The sequence below is a fragment of the Peromyscus leucopus genome, chromosome 1 (assembly GCF_004664715.2).
Source record: "Peromyscus leucopus breed LL Stock chromosome 1, UCI_PerLeu_2.1, whole genome shotgun sequence".
Lineage (NCBI taxonomy): Eukaryota > Metazoa > Chordata > Mammalia > Rodentia > Cricetidae > Peromyscus > Peromyscus leucopus.
The window spans coordinates 15,195,896-15,211,438 of record NC_051063.1 but is presented as its reverse complement, the minus strand read 5'-3'; the positions used below and the strand labels follow the sequence as shown (position 1 = coordinate 15,211,438).

Below are 15,543 nucleotides of genomic sequence, written 5' to 3'. Positions count from 1 at the left end.
ATTATAAATGTAATTCTTAAATGATAATTGTTATTGTATACAGTCTTACTATGTTAAAGTTAAAACCTTTTATTTTTGTTTAGATAAAAAGGGAAAAATGTATAATATTATTTTAAGGTGTGTTATATTGGTTTATGCTGTGGAACATTTGTTTAATGATGCAAAGATGTGTTGCATTCTTTTGCATTTATTTAACTCTGTGAAGCTGTGTTACTTTGCCTGTCTAAAACACATGATGATCTAATAAGGAGCTGAATGGCCAATAGTGAAGCAGGAGAAAGGATAGGTGGGGCTGGCAGGCAGAGAGAATAAATAGAAGGAGAAATCAATCTGGGAGAAAGAAGAAAGAGGAGAGAACAAGGAGAGAGGGACATCAAGGGCCAGCCACCCAGCTGCACAGCAAGCCATGGAGAAAGAAGTAATGAGAGCTATACAGAAATAGAGGAAGATAAAAGCCCAGAGGCAAAAGATAGATGAAATAATTTAAAGTTAAGAAAAGCTGGCTAGAAACAAGCCAAGCTAAGGCTGGGTATTTATAATTAAAATAGCCTCCTTGTGTGACTTATTTAGGAGCTGGGTGGTGGGCCCTCCAAAAGAGCAAAAACAACCAACAACATCAACTTGTTCTAGAAAACACTATGTCATGGTTCCCAGTTGCCTCACCATGGGATACATCTAGCTTTAGTAATTTCCCAGCCTTCCCTATGTTATGCCTTTGTCTCTTTGTTCATATCCCTTTACCTTCTGCCTACTGTAAAAATGCATCTTTAAGGAGTCAACTTGAGATGAGCCTAGTTATATACACCTGTAATCTCAGCAATCAGGACATGGAGGCAGGAGGATCAGGAAGAGTTCAAAACCAGCCTCAGTCTCAACTATATAGTGGATTTGAGACTAGCCTGGTCTACATAGGACCTTATTGCAAACAGCACAGCACAGCATCCACTAATGTAAGTGTCACTTCTGTAATGAAGTCCTTGCTGACAGCACTCCTGCCCTTCAGCTCACAGGCAAGCTGACCCCTGGCTTCTTGCATCTCCTCTTTCTGCTCAGAATCTTTTATGGCCTTTCTTTGACCTCAGGAATCTTCTCCATAGCCTAATCTCAAAGACAGGTCCTTAGCTTTGTCACTTTTGTGTAGACAGTACTTGAATCTGGTAGGCATTTAGATGAGTATATGTTGGATAAATGATGGTTAGAGGTTTTTTTTTTTGTTTTTTTGTTTTTTGTTTTTGCCATGGGTTAACCAGATCGGAAAAGTTGACTTTCGATATCAGTCAAATGTACAATGGCAAAAATATCTTCCAAATGACTTGAATGAGAATTCTGGGATTTTCCACTCTAGATACTCAATAATGGAATACTTAGCAAGGGGAGCTCTTGTTAGTCTCATGTCCTGTTACATAATTAAGACCCCAAGAAGAGTAGATTTTAATTAGACCCTGAAACCACACAATTCTCAGTGCTTTTGACTTGGCTTAAGTGAAAGGCACAATGTAAGTCACAAAGGCCTGCTTACTCCTTTAGTTTCACATTGTTGTGGAGGCTTTGATTCTCCATGAAAGGGCAATTTACTTGGAGTGCTGCTTGCAAATTGCTACTTAACAATTTCTGGTCCTGGAACATGGTACACCCTCTACAAATAGGAGCTCTTATTAGCCATCTCCTTTTCCTCACAGTATTTGACAGTGCTTTTGCAAAAAAAAAACAAAACCCAAAACTGGCATCCAATGAGTGCCTTGGAATGAAAGAATGGATAGAATGGACTGCAATTCTGAGTACAGAGTAGACGAGGAATAGTTACTAGTCTTAGCTGGTTGTGATCACCGTGCTGACCCTCAGGGAGTAGCATAGTTAGTGCCTTCTGCACAGCAAGGCGGGTATTTTTGTCCTGTACTATATAACCCAGTAACTGTTTTCTTTCTGCGCGTGGGGAGCAGGTGCATGTGAGGAGTGGATGCTTGAGAGCCTGGACTCCCCCCTTTTTAAAAAAAAAAACATGAAAGTTATTTTGAGTCTCTAGCTCAGTAGGTCCATTTATACTTTATGTTCCTGCAAAGCCCGTGGAGCCATTATGCTCCTACTTCTTGAAGGCTGACAACAGCTGATGAAAAGCCAGGAGGTTGGGATGATAGGAAAAAAATGACAAGCAAAAGAGACATGGTACTCTTTTTTTTCTTTTTTTCTTTTTCTCTTTCTTTCTTTCTCTCTCTCTCTCTTTCCCTCTCTCCCTCCCTCCCTCTCTCCCTCCCTCCCTCCCTTCCTTCTTTCCTTTCTTTCTTCATTTTTTTATGTACTCAGAATCAACAGTTGTGGTGGGTAGTGGTTTGAAGAAGAATGACTTCCATAGGCTATTAAATGATTAATCACCAGGGACTGGCACTCTTTAAAAAAGATTAGAAGGTATGGCCTCTTTGGAGGAGGTGTGTCACTGGAGGGTGAGCTTTGAGGGTTCAAAAGCCACACCAGGCTGAGGCTCTCTCTCTGCCCACAGATCAGGATGTAGCTCTCAGCTACTGCTCAGTGCCTGCCTGCATGCCTCCATGCTACCTACCATGGTGGTAATGTACTAAACCTCTGAAACTGTAAGCAAGCCCCCAATTAAATGCTTTCTTTTAAAACAGTTGCTGTGGTCATGGCGTCTCTTCAGAGCAATAGAACATTGACTAAGACAGTAGTCAAATGCATGTAGGCCAGTATATAACAGCTATCAAGGGAAAAGGTGCTGAATATTGTGTAGATTTAAGACCAGAGGTCTTAGCTTCTTTTGAGGCACTTCAAGGATATATTTAAGCTTTGCTTGAAGGTTATATAGATATTAATTGGAAAAAGAGAGATGGGAAAGGCCCAGGCAAAGACCCAGGGGGGAGAGGAACCAGGAACTTGTAATAAACCATAAAGAAACAGAAAGGCTAGAAATAAATGGGGCAGAAGAGATAAGGCAAGCTACATCAGTGTCCCAGTGCTTATCAAAGGACTTTGATGCAAATGTTGGTGCTGACACCATTCTGGGGTCACAGTACCTACCTTCCTGCCCTGGAGACTTCAAACACTCTGCAAATGTTTTATGGATCTTTTCATTTCAAGTGACACACATATGTTTAAACCACAGATTATAAATTTCTTTGACATAGTCCTAGTTCACACAATGTGTCCCAGTCTTCCTGTGCTGTGTAGGGAAATTTCTGTCCAAGGACACTTTAGAAATTAAGATGCTTCTTTTGGTACTAATTTGACTCCATGGAATATATGTACATATAAAATAATTTAAAAAAAAAAGAGGGCCTGAAGTTGGGAGGGAGTCCTGGTGGGGGGTCTTGGAGGGACAGTGGGTAGGGATATGATAAAAATACATCATATGCCTGCATAAAATTCTCAAAAAATAGATTAATATCTGTTTTAAAATGCTACTTTCCCCCCCATTTACAAATCTTTAACTTGAATGGATGCCACAGCATTGACAAACTTAAGTGTCAGAGTTTAGAGCTAGTTGAAGCCCTGAGTGGCTCAGCAGTTAAGAGCACTGGCTGCTCTTGCAGGGGACCAAGTTCCCAGCACCCATACGGAGCCTGATAGTGAACCACTGCCTGTAACTCCAGTTCCTGTGGCCCCACCACTGCCTTCTGCCCTCCACAGGTCCTCCGTGCATACGGTGCAAGGACATACATTCAGACAAAACACTTACAAACATCAAATTGTAAAAATCTTACTGCTGTACCTCAGAAATAGAATTCAGTATCTCTTTGTCACTCAAATGCTAGATACAGTCTGTTTGTTTCAAAAAAAAAAAAAAAAAACAAAAACCAAAAAAACAAAAAAACAGGATGCCAGTAGTGATGCTTCACTTCTTAGGGTCAAACTGGCATGCTTTTTCTACAGAATTGAGATTTTTTTCAAAGAATGAAATAAATAAAACTAAGTAAGATGATAGAATTAGATGTTTTCATTGCTCAGAATTGCAGAGCTGGGGGGATGTGGCTCAGGGCCAGAGGACTTGCCTAGCATGTGCCGAGCCCTATGTTCAGTCCTTAGCATTGAGAACAAACACCACATCAAAACAAAAACCTGTGGTTCCGGGAAGCTTTTGAAAATGAGAAGAGCCTCCCCAGCCTCTCCTCCTTCCCTCTCAAGTGATGACTGTACATGGAAAATGATTTAATCCGGTTGAGCAAAACAACATGTCAATGACTCATATTAAGGAGGAAATCACAACCTTTGGCTGCATGAATGGACGCCTCTACGATCGTTCTTACCCCCCCTCCACACACACACACCCGCCCCCATCTGTCCAAACAGTCAGTGGAAGGAGGAGGAACACAGGATTTGTGCTAGCTTTATGGCAATTGAAATCAGAATAAGGAAAAGTCTCTTGCAATCCAGACAGGATTGGGAGCTTTGGAAGGGGCATGTGGGTAGGCAGAGGGAGAGAGAGGACAAGAGGAGGAGGGACATAATGGGACATGCCAGGCAAGGTCAATGCTGTTGTACCCACTTACATTTTTTTTTCATATCTTTGAACTTCCCATATTTGGGTCCACACCCTCTGTGGACTTTCGCCAACCTGTGCGGATCTGTTTGCTGGACCTGGGATTGGAGGACCTGAAAGAATGGGGCGGGCTAATGCTGTAGACAAACGTCCTTCAGTTTTGGTGTGCTATTACACATGAATGAAACAAAGAAAGCTGCGATCCAAGGAAGGTTATTTGAGTTCAGAAAAACATGTAATTTATTTACTCCAGTAAGCACACACTAGATATGAAGAAAGCAGCCCTCTCCCAGAACCTTCTCAGGAAGTTTAAACACAATTGTCTGGCACATAGTACACTTGATATCTGGGAAAGCTTGAAAACGAGGCAGAAGGCCTTATCCAGATTCAGGGGACCGGGGACAGCACTCAGCATAGCCTTTCACCAGATTGGGTTTTAGAGCTGTGTTCTGACATCCAACAAGAATAGACATGTCTTATAAATTGAGTGTAAATGTTCAGCACGAGGCATGAAATCACATCCAAGACCAATCCAGAAAACAAAATTCACCTGAGGTAAAAGGCCATTGCCTTTTCTTCCTGGAGCCTCCCTCACAGTTCCCTGAGGCGTTGTTCACCATCGGTCATAGTTTGTTTTGACCGTGTTCTGACAACTCTCAATGTTCTCTCTCACCCCTCTCTATACTCACCTCACTCATCATCTCCCCAAAACACCCCACTGTCTTTTCTCAGAGCGTTCACATCTCACTCAGCCCAGGACGCCAATCAGAAGCACACAAAAGTGCCTCCATGCATTAGCCTCAATTTCAAATATTTATGAGAATTTCATTTCCTCAACCAGAAAGTTAACCTTCAAGATGATTTCTTGGACATTTACTTGAACTTTTAGCAATTTGATGGCCATGTGATGTAACTTAAATAATACCTGATGCCTCGATGTGCTGCTTTTCTGGGCATAGCAAAAACTGATCTAAGAGCATGCTAGTCCTCCATCTGTCCAGTCTTGGCATCTCTGCTCCCAGGCTCTCGATGTGATGATTTTGGTGTCACCCTGTCACACACAGGTGTGACTGTCCCATAGAACAACCTCACAGACAACCTACAGTTTTGTCTGACTGTGTGTGCTGGTCAATGTTCCATCCTTAGCTGTCGAGTTGAAGTGTCTTTGTGTGCCACCTCACCCTGACATATATGTGGTAACTCTCAAGAGGGTATTGAAAGGGCTGGAGAGATGACGGCTCAGTGGATCAGACCACTTGCTGCCAAACACTAGGCCGAGCTCAGGGAATCCTGCTGAGAGAAGGAGGAAGGATTGTAGGAGTCAGAGGGGTCAAGGACATCACAGGAAAACTCACAGAAGCAACTAGCCTGGCTCAGAGGAGCTCAGAGTCTGAACCAAGAACCAGGGAGCCTGCATGGGACTGACCTTGGCCCTCTAGCTATATGTGACATTTGTGTAGCTTGGCTTTCTTGCAGGACTCCTAACAATGGGAGCAGGGGCTGTCCCTAATGCTTTAGTTGGCTCTTGGGAACAGGTTCCTCCTACTGGGTATCCTTGCCCAGCCTTAATACAAGGGTGGTGCTTTAGTCTTACTGCAACTTGATATGCCATGCTTTGTTGACAGCCATGGGAGGCCTTATCCTTTCTGAATAGAAACAGAGGAGGAGTGGATGGGAAGAGGTGGAGGGCAGGGGAGGGAATAGGAGAGGAGGGAGGGGAAACTGCAGTCGGGATGAAATATAAATAAATGAATAAACATTTAAAAAATCACAACTTTATAAAAACAAAACAAAACAGGTCACAGTACCTACATCAGGCACTCACTGCTACCTGTAAACCCAGCTCTAAGGGATTAGATGCACTGCCTGGCTTCTGAGGGCGCGCGCGCGCGCGCGCGCACACACACACACACACACACACACTAAAGTTTAGAAAATGCAGTTGAAAAACCACTGAAGCTTAGCGTTTTAATGTAACATAGTATTTTTGGAGACAATTTGTGAATAAGAAATATGTACTCTTATAAAAGTAGTTTATTTTCACAGGTGTTGTTGCTGCTATGGTCTATGGATTCTGTGAGTACACATTGATCACACCATGTTTTACAGCTGGGTTGTATAATTTAGATATAGAATGTGCTCTGCAAATGTTTGTGGAATGGGTTAGAAAATGATTATTGCTAGTAATGGTAAATCATTGTGCAACCCCGTGTCCCTCAAAGACTGAATAGTACTGGATGGTAATGGAAGCTTTAGGAAAGGTCTAGTGAGTAAAAACTCAGATCATACCTTGAAGGAGATATTGTTACCCCCGTCCTTTCATCCTTTCTTCTCTTTCTCTTTGCTTCTTGGTCACTATGAAGTGAGCATGGCTTCTCTACCACACACTCAGACCCACAATGCACTGCACCTTCCTTATAAGCTGATTATCCTGGGTATTTTGTCACAGCGATAGAAGGCTGGTGAATACAGTTACTGTATGCCAGGCACGAATCCAAAATTTAATTTATTATCTTGTTGACGGGTCCTGGTATGCTAAATATTATTTATATCCATTTTTTTTAGATGAAGAAACAGTTACTGATAGCTTGAATTCCTTATTGAAGGTACTTTCAGTCTAACAGCCTGATTCTACAGGCTATTTATAGCTGTTCTGCTATGGGAAAAATTTAACATTGTACTGGTACTTACATGTTTGGAGGTGCGTGATAGTCTTAGGATATAGTCACCAGTCCTTGTACACTTTCATTGTCTTTTGGCTTAGTGTCTTGCCATGACAAACTTCCAAGGCATTATGTCAATATGTCAGTGAACTTTCTGAAGAATTATGGGACCCTTCAAAGGTCATTGATTTTCTGAAAAAAAAATCAAATTTCTAATTATTCACAATGGCACTGTTCATGTTGTTACATGTTAGAGCCATCTGCCCATCATCTATCTATTTACTTTGTCTTTGTAGTGGTGCTGAGGGACAAACCCAGGATCTCATACCTGCTAGATAACAACTCTAGTCACACCCCGAGCCCCTGTTAGAACATTAGAGTTAGTTGAGGTGGGCTTAAGATTTTGGAAGTGTAGGAGAGTCAATTAGAAGTTATATGTGGCCAGGACTTTCACATAGGGGAAGAATTTGCAAGGCCAGGATCTGGGCGTGTTCTGCATTTCGTTTCTTAGCTGCAGGAGTTGAACTAAGGAGATCATTTAATAAAGCCTACAAAGTGTGGATGTTGTGACACCCAGCACCAAGCCTAGTTTAGAACCATCATGAAGAGAACATAAGCAAGGAGACAGTATCATGTCACATGAAATATTTCTTATTGGAATATACTGGTCAGAAAAAAAAGCGATTTTAAAAAAAAAAAAAGTTTGTATTCCAGACCTGAGGACAGGTAAGAGTTCCTTGTATCTGAATTTTCAGGAGGAAATGGTCTCTGTTATTTTTTTTTTAAATATTCAGAATAAAATAAAATCTATTCTTGGGTCTGGAGAGATGCTTCAATGGGTTTAATTCCTAGCACCCACATGGCAGTTCACAGCCATCTGTAAAGCCAGTCTCAGGGCTCTGGTGCCCTCTTCTGGCCTCCTGAGACTACTACATGCACTATGATGCACAGATATACATGCAGGCAAAACACCCCTCATAAAATTTTAAAAATCTATTCTTTTATAAATGGAGTCATAATTTTACTTAATTTGGCTATTCTGAGGATGTGCTCCCCAGATAGCCAGCATCATTTCTTCTTATGTTGCTGTCGACTTCATAAGCAGGATCCATAAATCAAATTGGAATGAGTTTCCTCAAGCGACTTAGATAAAGACTGTCTGCTAACCACAGGCATAAAGCCTTTGGAGTTCTACTGAGTGGAAACAAATGGGACCACATTTAGCCTTTCTGCCATCTCTTAGCTCCTCAGATGCATTTGCCAGATAAAAGTAAGCTAATATAAAATGATTTTTCCAGAGGAACTGGGAATGGCTTTGTGATTAACGTGACCGGCACCCACAGATTCAAGGCTTGGCTGCAATTGGTGGCCCTGTTGGGAGTTGGTGGAACCTTCTGGAGGTCGGGCCTGGTGTCGAAAGCTAGGTCACTGAGGGCTGACTCTTGAAGAGGACACTGGAACTCTGCCACACAGTTGTTTCCCCAGCCAGCATTCCCAACTGTCCTAGTTAGGGTCACTCTTACTGTGAAGAAACAGCATGGCCAAAGAACTTGGGAAGGAGAGGGTTTATTCAGCTTACACTTCCACATCACGGTTCATCATTGAAGGAGTCAGGACTACAGTAGAATATTATTTTAAGCTGTGTTTCTTTTGTTTATGTTGCATTTGTTTAACTCTGTGAAGCTGTGTTACAGTGCCTGTCTAAAACACCTGATGGTTTAATAAAGAACTGATCGGCCAATAAATAGCAAGGCAGAAGGAAGGATAGGTGGGGCTGGCTGGCAGGCAGAGAGAATATATAGAAGGACAAAACTGTGAGGAGGGATCTGAGATCTAGAAGTAGCCAGAGAAGGAGGAGGACTCTATGGGCCAGCCACCCAGCTACACAGAAAGCCATGGAATAAGAGCAAGATTTACAGAAGTAAGAAAATGGGAAAAGCCCAGAGGCAAAAGGTAGATGGGATAAATTATGAAAAACTGGCTAGAAACTAAGCCAAGCTAAGGCCGGGCAATCATAAGTAAGAATAAGACCCCATGTGTGATTTATTTGGGACCTGGGTGGAGGGCCCCCCAAAAAGAGTTTTAAAAAAAAACCCAACAACACAGGACAGGAACCCAAACAGGGCAGGAACTGATGCAGAGGCTATGGAGGAGTGCTGCTCACTGGTTTACTCTTCATGGCTTGCTCAGCCTGCTTTCTGATAGGACCCAGGACCACCCATGGACTGGTCTCCCCCCATCAATCACTAATCAAGAAAATGCCCTATAGGCTTGCCTATAGCCAGATCTTATGAAGACATTTTTCTCAGTTGATGCTCCCTCCTCTCTGATGACTCTAGCCTGTGCCAAGTTGACATAAAACTAGCCAGCACACTGGCCCTGATGGAAAGCCTTTGCCATAGTCCCAAAAGTTATGGAGCTAGTGACTACAGGAACTCCACAGACAGGAAGGACCCTTGTACCAGAACTCTGGGAGGGAGTGTCCTTTGTTAGTCTGTACAGCTGTGTCCCAGTGACCAAGCAGGTTGAAAAGAGAAAAATGACAAACAGGTGGGACAATAAGACGCATTTTCATTTTAATATTGAGGAATAGACATCAAAGATCATTTTTTGGTATCTGCAAGAAAAATGTATTGGGTATGACTAGTGAATGCTGTTGTGTGTGAACATGCACGTACTAAGTGCTGAACTCCCGATTAGCTTGGAGATCTTGGGATGGGACATTTATACACAGTGACTTTGGAGGTAGAGTGCTGGTTGGCGGAGGGGACCCTCCAAGAGGATGCAGGTGGTACCTGGAGAAATAAAGATGCACATGAAAGATCAGAACAGCCAAGCTTAGTTGATGCCTTTATACCAAAACAGGTTTTCTCAATACCCGATAATGGTTTTTTTTTTTTTTCAAATTGAATATAAAGGAGAGTTTATAAGTTAAATAATACAGGAAAACCTCTCAGCTTACAAGTTGGGATAGCTGGGCGCTAGAAGGGCTTCTGTTTTTCAGAGGATTATGTGAGCATGACTTGGCAACATCTTACACGTTGGTGAAATGGGCACCAGAACAGTCATTTCAGTTGGGTCTCCGCTCATTCCTTTGTTTGAGATTTAGAAAACATTTTCTATTGAGAGAAAATCAGCAAGAGCTTCGAATCTGTAATTATGTATTGAGTGTTTGCTGTGTGCTGGACTGTGATGGGTGATAGGGTCACAAAGATAAAGACATACTGTCTCCTCTCCTGTGAGTTCCTGTGCGTTGCACATGGCTGATGGTGACACAGATTATCTGTGATAGACACTTCAATGGTGAGGTAAGACAGCATATATGAAAATTTTAATTAAAAATTATTTAAGAATGCTGTTGATTAGGGGGCTGGGGACCACACTTTTTAAACAAATTTAAAAATACTATGGAATGAGGCTATAATTAAAACCTTCACGATGCTCTCCTTAAAATTATATAGATATAATTGGGATATATTGTGTATATACAAATATATAATTTATATTATTCATACTTTATACAAAATTTGAAGACTCATGCTGATAATTTTTTTGAGTTTGGAAGAATATTTATTTTGTATTATGTTTCAACCTATAAATTATAATGATGAATATTCTTGGGTCTTATTCCTTTTTAATTTTGATCCTTAAAGCAATTTAAATATTTGTGGGTTACTGGAAATATAAAGGGCCCCAAATTATCTCATGCCTACCTGCTTATTGTCTTTAACAGACAGAGGTGGCCTATTAAGAACAAAGGAGCTACCAGGAAGTATGGAATTGAGGAAGCTAGTCCTGCCAGGCTTATTTTTAATAGAATTGCACAGATGAGGAGGCATCTGAGTTAGGACTTGCAGCCTGTCCAAAGTTAGGCAGGAAATGGCATTCTGAGGCAGGGAGAGCACCAGCAGAGAGCTGAGGCAATGCGTGGTCCATGCTTGGGAGGACAGGTGGTTAGACACAGACTGAAGAGAAGACCAGAGCCTGTGAAGCCTACAAATGGGGCCAAGCCCTGTTACTCTCTGTCTTCTCCATTAATGAAATTTCCTTCAGCCTAATCTAGTGGTTTTTCTGATTCATTAACATTGTAGATGATAATATTCATAATATTCTTGCCTCAAACTTTGAGCTTATCAGTTTTGATTCTCCAGGCATTCTACTGCTCTTTTCGTAATGTCTGACTTTGTGGAGATAGTTTGAAATCCACCTTCTAGAATTCCCTTAATGTGTAGGCTTGCTGCTCTCAGCAATTCCTTTAGAATTTGTTCAGTTAGTTTTGCTCAGGCAGGGTCTTGGTATCTAGTTCAAGCTGGCCGGGAACTCACTATGCAGCCCCAAACGGCCTTGCGTTTGTGATCCTCCTGCCTGTGTCTCCCGAGTGCTGAAGTGGCAGGTGCTTGCCTTTCTCCAACCTCAGATCTGTCACCTCCCTTAGCTTTTAAAATCAAACAGCATCTTTCTTGTGCTCTTGTCCTTGAAAAGTAGTTCTGCTGGAGACAGCATCTCAGATAGTAATTGTCCTCTGAGCATTTGGAAAGCCATTGTTGGCTGTTCCCGGGCTTCTATTATTGCTTCTGAGACGACATGCCTGTCCTTCGCCTCCCTTTCTACAGTTCATTCTGCTCGGTAGGATAAAGCATGTGCGTTCTGCTTTCTGTGGTCTTGGGTTGGATCTGTGTCTTACGTCAGTTCTGACAAACTCGGCCATTTTCTTTCCTGATCCTGCCTCCCTAATACCCTCTCTTTTTTTTGGGGGGGGGGGACTTACGTTAGATAAGGGTAGGTGCTGAGGGCCATGGCAGTATACAGCAGGTGACAACTAGTGTTTGACAAGTTGACCCACCAGATGTGTAACTCCCTAATGGGGAACCCCACCTGGCACAACTGTGGGGGTCACTGGCTATGGAAACTGGTTGTTTTCTGTCTGTAACTTTCTCGGGTGTCACCATTATACTTCCCTAATAAGAACAGCTGTGGGTACTTTCCACAGCCCTTTGGTAGTGTGTTTTCCATCTCTGGGCACACATTTAGCTGTGGATTTCTATTTAAGCTGTATGACTCTGATGAACAGAAATATTACCAGGATAGTCTTCTTTACTGACACAGGAAAATAACAGTATTCTTGGTCTCAAAAACAGCCTTTTATACATTTTGCAAAGACCTTAGAACAAATCCAAAACAGACTGAGCTGCCCCTACAGAAAATGCACAAAGACTGATTCCCAGTGTTGTTTATTGCTACATCAAGGCCAGGCTGTTTACATCAAGACACAGTCCTTGAAGTAGCTCTCTTCCTACGCTTATCCTGACCACTTACGGGTCAACCAATTGTTTAATGTCTGGGACTCCTCACCAGTTTAGAGCTATGTGCATGGGTCAATGTGACATTACTAGCCTGAGAGAAACTATGTGACTTATCTTGTGTTTTGAGAACGAGTAGGAACCTGAAAATGTAACTTATAATTGTCCAGGGTTTGGCTGAGTGAGCAGTAGTGGCGGTGTGGAGAGAGAGGGCTGTGGAGAGCTATGTGAGAACTGCTGCAGAATGCGTGCGTGTGTGTGTGTGCGCGCGTTGAGAGATGAAGCATGAGAGAAGTATGAGTGAGTGGGTGAAAGAGTAAGTAAAGGGTGAGTGAATAATGTAGAAGAAAGATGTGCAGACATGTGAAAACAGATGTAGCTATGTATAGAGATGTGTGGTGTATGTATGTAAAGAAAGACACATAGCTATATGTACAGACAATGTGGAGATATGTAGCTGTGTGGAGACAGAGTCAGAGGCCGTTCTTTTTTTTTTTTTTTTTTTTAGCCAAGAACATACTTTATTAGCTCCAGAGTACTAGCCCTCCTTATCCTGTACAGTTTTGGTTACACCTAGTTGCCCAGTCGGGCGGGCAGCAATGAGACCATTTTGTGCCTAGCAGAGGCATCTCTTTGGATAGTGGAGGGTTTACCAAGGTGCTGGGGGTTGCCACCTCCAAAGGGATGCTCCACAGGATTCATGGTCACACCCTGGACATGTGGCCAGCAGTTCCTCATGGCGTTGTACTTGTGGTAGGCATGGCCAGCCTTTAAGGTAGGTTTGTCAGTTCTGCTCCCACCATCCACAACACCAACAACAGCTCTGCTGGCCGAGGAAATGACCTTGGACCCTAAAGGCAGCTTCACTCGAGTCTTCTTGGTCTCCGGGTTGTGGGAGATGACTGTGGCATAGTTCCTGGAAGTTCCTGCCACCTTGCCCCTGTCCCCCGGCTTCTCCTCCAGACAACACACGACAGTACCCTCAGGCATGGTGCCCTCGGGCAAAACATTGCCGATGTTCAGCTGGGCCTTCTTGCTGCAGTACGCAAACTGCCCAGTGTGGATTCCCTTTGCCGCGATGAACAGCTCTGTCTGCTTCTTAAATCGGTAGGGATCACGAAAGACCACCTTCGCGAGCGGAGGGGAGCGCCGTGACCAGGGTCACAAATGATATCTTTTACGGCCCTTAATTTAGCCATGCTGCTCAGCGAAGTCCACAGCATGCAGGCATGCTGCGCCCTTAAGGTATTTCACATGTGCCCGGAACACAGAACCCGCACCTTTCCGCGGCCCTCGGATCACACGGCCTATGGCGGCGAGTGTGCCAGCAAGCATGGCCGAAAGAGGAAATCGAGACCATTCTTAAGAGCATGTAAAAGAGAAAGTTAACATCAGAAAGCACGTGTGTATCCTTATTTCACCAGTCATAGATGAAAACTTACTCCTAATTACCCTCAGATAGGAAAAGTCTAGTCCTCGCCACCTTCGTGGATTTTCTTGCATTACCCTGGAGGTGGCCTTGGAGCAGCCTCTCCATAGGCCCCTGGTAGGTAGAGCTGGTGACTTCCTGCTCTGACTGAACCTTTTTCATTTCTTTCCAGCGTCCTTCGCTCTTCTAAACTGTAAACCGGAAGTGTTATGTTATCCGTTCTCTAGATGTACCGCCTCTTGTTACAGCTCACCTCTGTACCGGTGACTCCTGCCTGCAGACCCGGCTGTTCTGAGAGCTGCAGGCTGTGTTCACACGTGCTGCAGCCTGGCTCTGCTCCACATGCCATCGTTCTGATAATTCCAAAGCCCACTTGCTTTTCCTCCCTTAGCGCTGACCGTTGGTCTTGGTTTTCATTCAAAGATTTGGGCACCTCTTTCTTCCCTCTCGGCTCTTCTTCTCCACGCTGACTCTGCACCTGACCATTCACATGATCAGCAAAGGGCTGTCCCTAAGCTTCCCACTTAACCTACCTTACAATCGTTCCTTTTCATCTGTGACTCTTGTTTGAAACTATCTAGGAAGTGTGTCCATCTTTTTGACACTGTCTATCAATACTGTCATCTACAAAGTTCAGTCTTGAGAATTGTGCAACCAAGTCACAAAAAAAAAAAAAACCTCTTTAAAAACATCTCAGAGTGTTGAAACTTTACAGTAAGTTTAAGATTTTGTGTTCAAGGTGGAAAACTGGCTCAGCAGTTAAGAGTCCTGGCTGCTCTTCCAGAGGATGAGGGTTCAATTCCCAGCACCAATATGGCAGCTCACAACTGCCTGTGACTCTAGTTCCAAAGAATCCAACACCCTCTTCTGGTCTCTGTAAGCACTGCATGTATGTGGTAAAACACTCATACACAATACAAAAATTACAAAATAAACACCTATAAAATAATTTTGTGTTAGATTATATCCATAGCTATCCTGAAATGCATGTGTCTGTAGGCAACAGGTTGGTAACGCCAAGTAGAGAATACATTCTAAGCACTTTAGTGTTACATTTCAAAATCTTCCAGATCCAAAGCTTTTCACAGTTCGTTTCTCACCTGTTGATACTGCATCAGGCCCAGGGGGTGTGACATGACTAGACATAAGCATTTCATTCTTAGGAAATGTTCCACCCAATGGTACAGACATATATGAACCAAATATTTGTGAAACTGTGAAATAATGAAATTGAATACATAAGAAAATCGGAAGTTCTGAGTTATGTGATGCCTGTCATGTATGAGCACTGTCCTAAGAACTTCATATGTGCTGTCTCATTTCATTCTCATACATTAACAAGTATTATTTCCGGTTTCTGGATAAGAAAACAGGCATTAATGGACTGGCAAGGTGACCCAGTCCATATTGCTCTACAAAATTGACTTCTTGAAGTTGAATCCCTAACACCTAGAAAGTTAGGTATGGTTGTGTATACCTGTAACTCTAACATCAGGGGAGGAGACAGGAGGATTCCCATGGTTCGCTGGCCAACTGGCCTCGCCAAAAAAGTCAGCTTCAGCTTCTAGCTCAGTGAGAGATTCTGTCCCAAGACAATAAGGCCGAAGGGGATAGAAGAACACACTCACCATGTTGCTTTGGAGTTGAGTGTACCCATGTGAATGC

At 42.9% G+C, this 15,543-nt stretch overlaps 1 protein-coding gene and 1 pseudogene across 2 annotated transcripts in view; one reads left to right on the top strand and one right to left on the bottom strand.

The window, feature by feature from the left end:
- The window catches only part of Gda (guanine deaminase), an 85,855-nt gene that overhangs the window by 18,122 nt on the left and 52,190 nt on the right, over window positions 1-15,543 (top strand). The window lies entirely within an intron of this gene.
- Window positions 12,960-15,014, bottom strand: LOC114710519 (annotated as a pseudogene).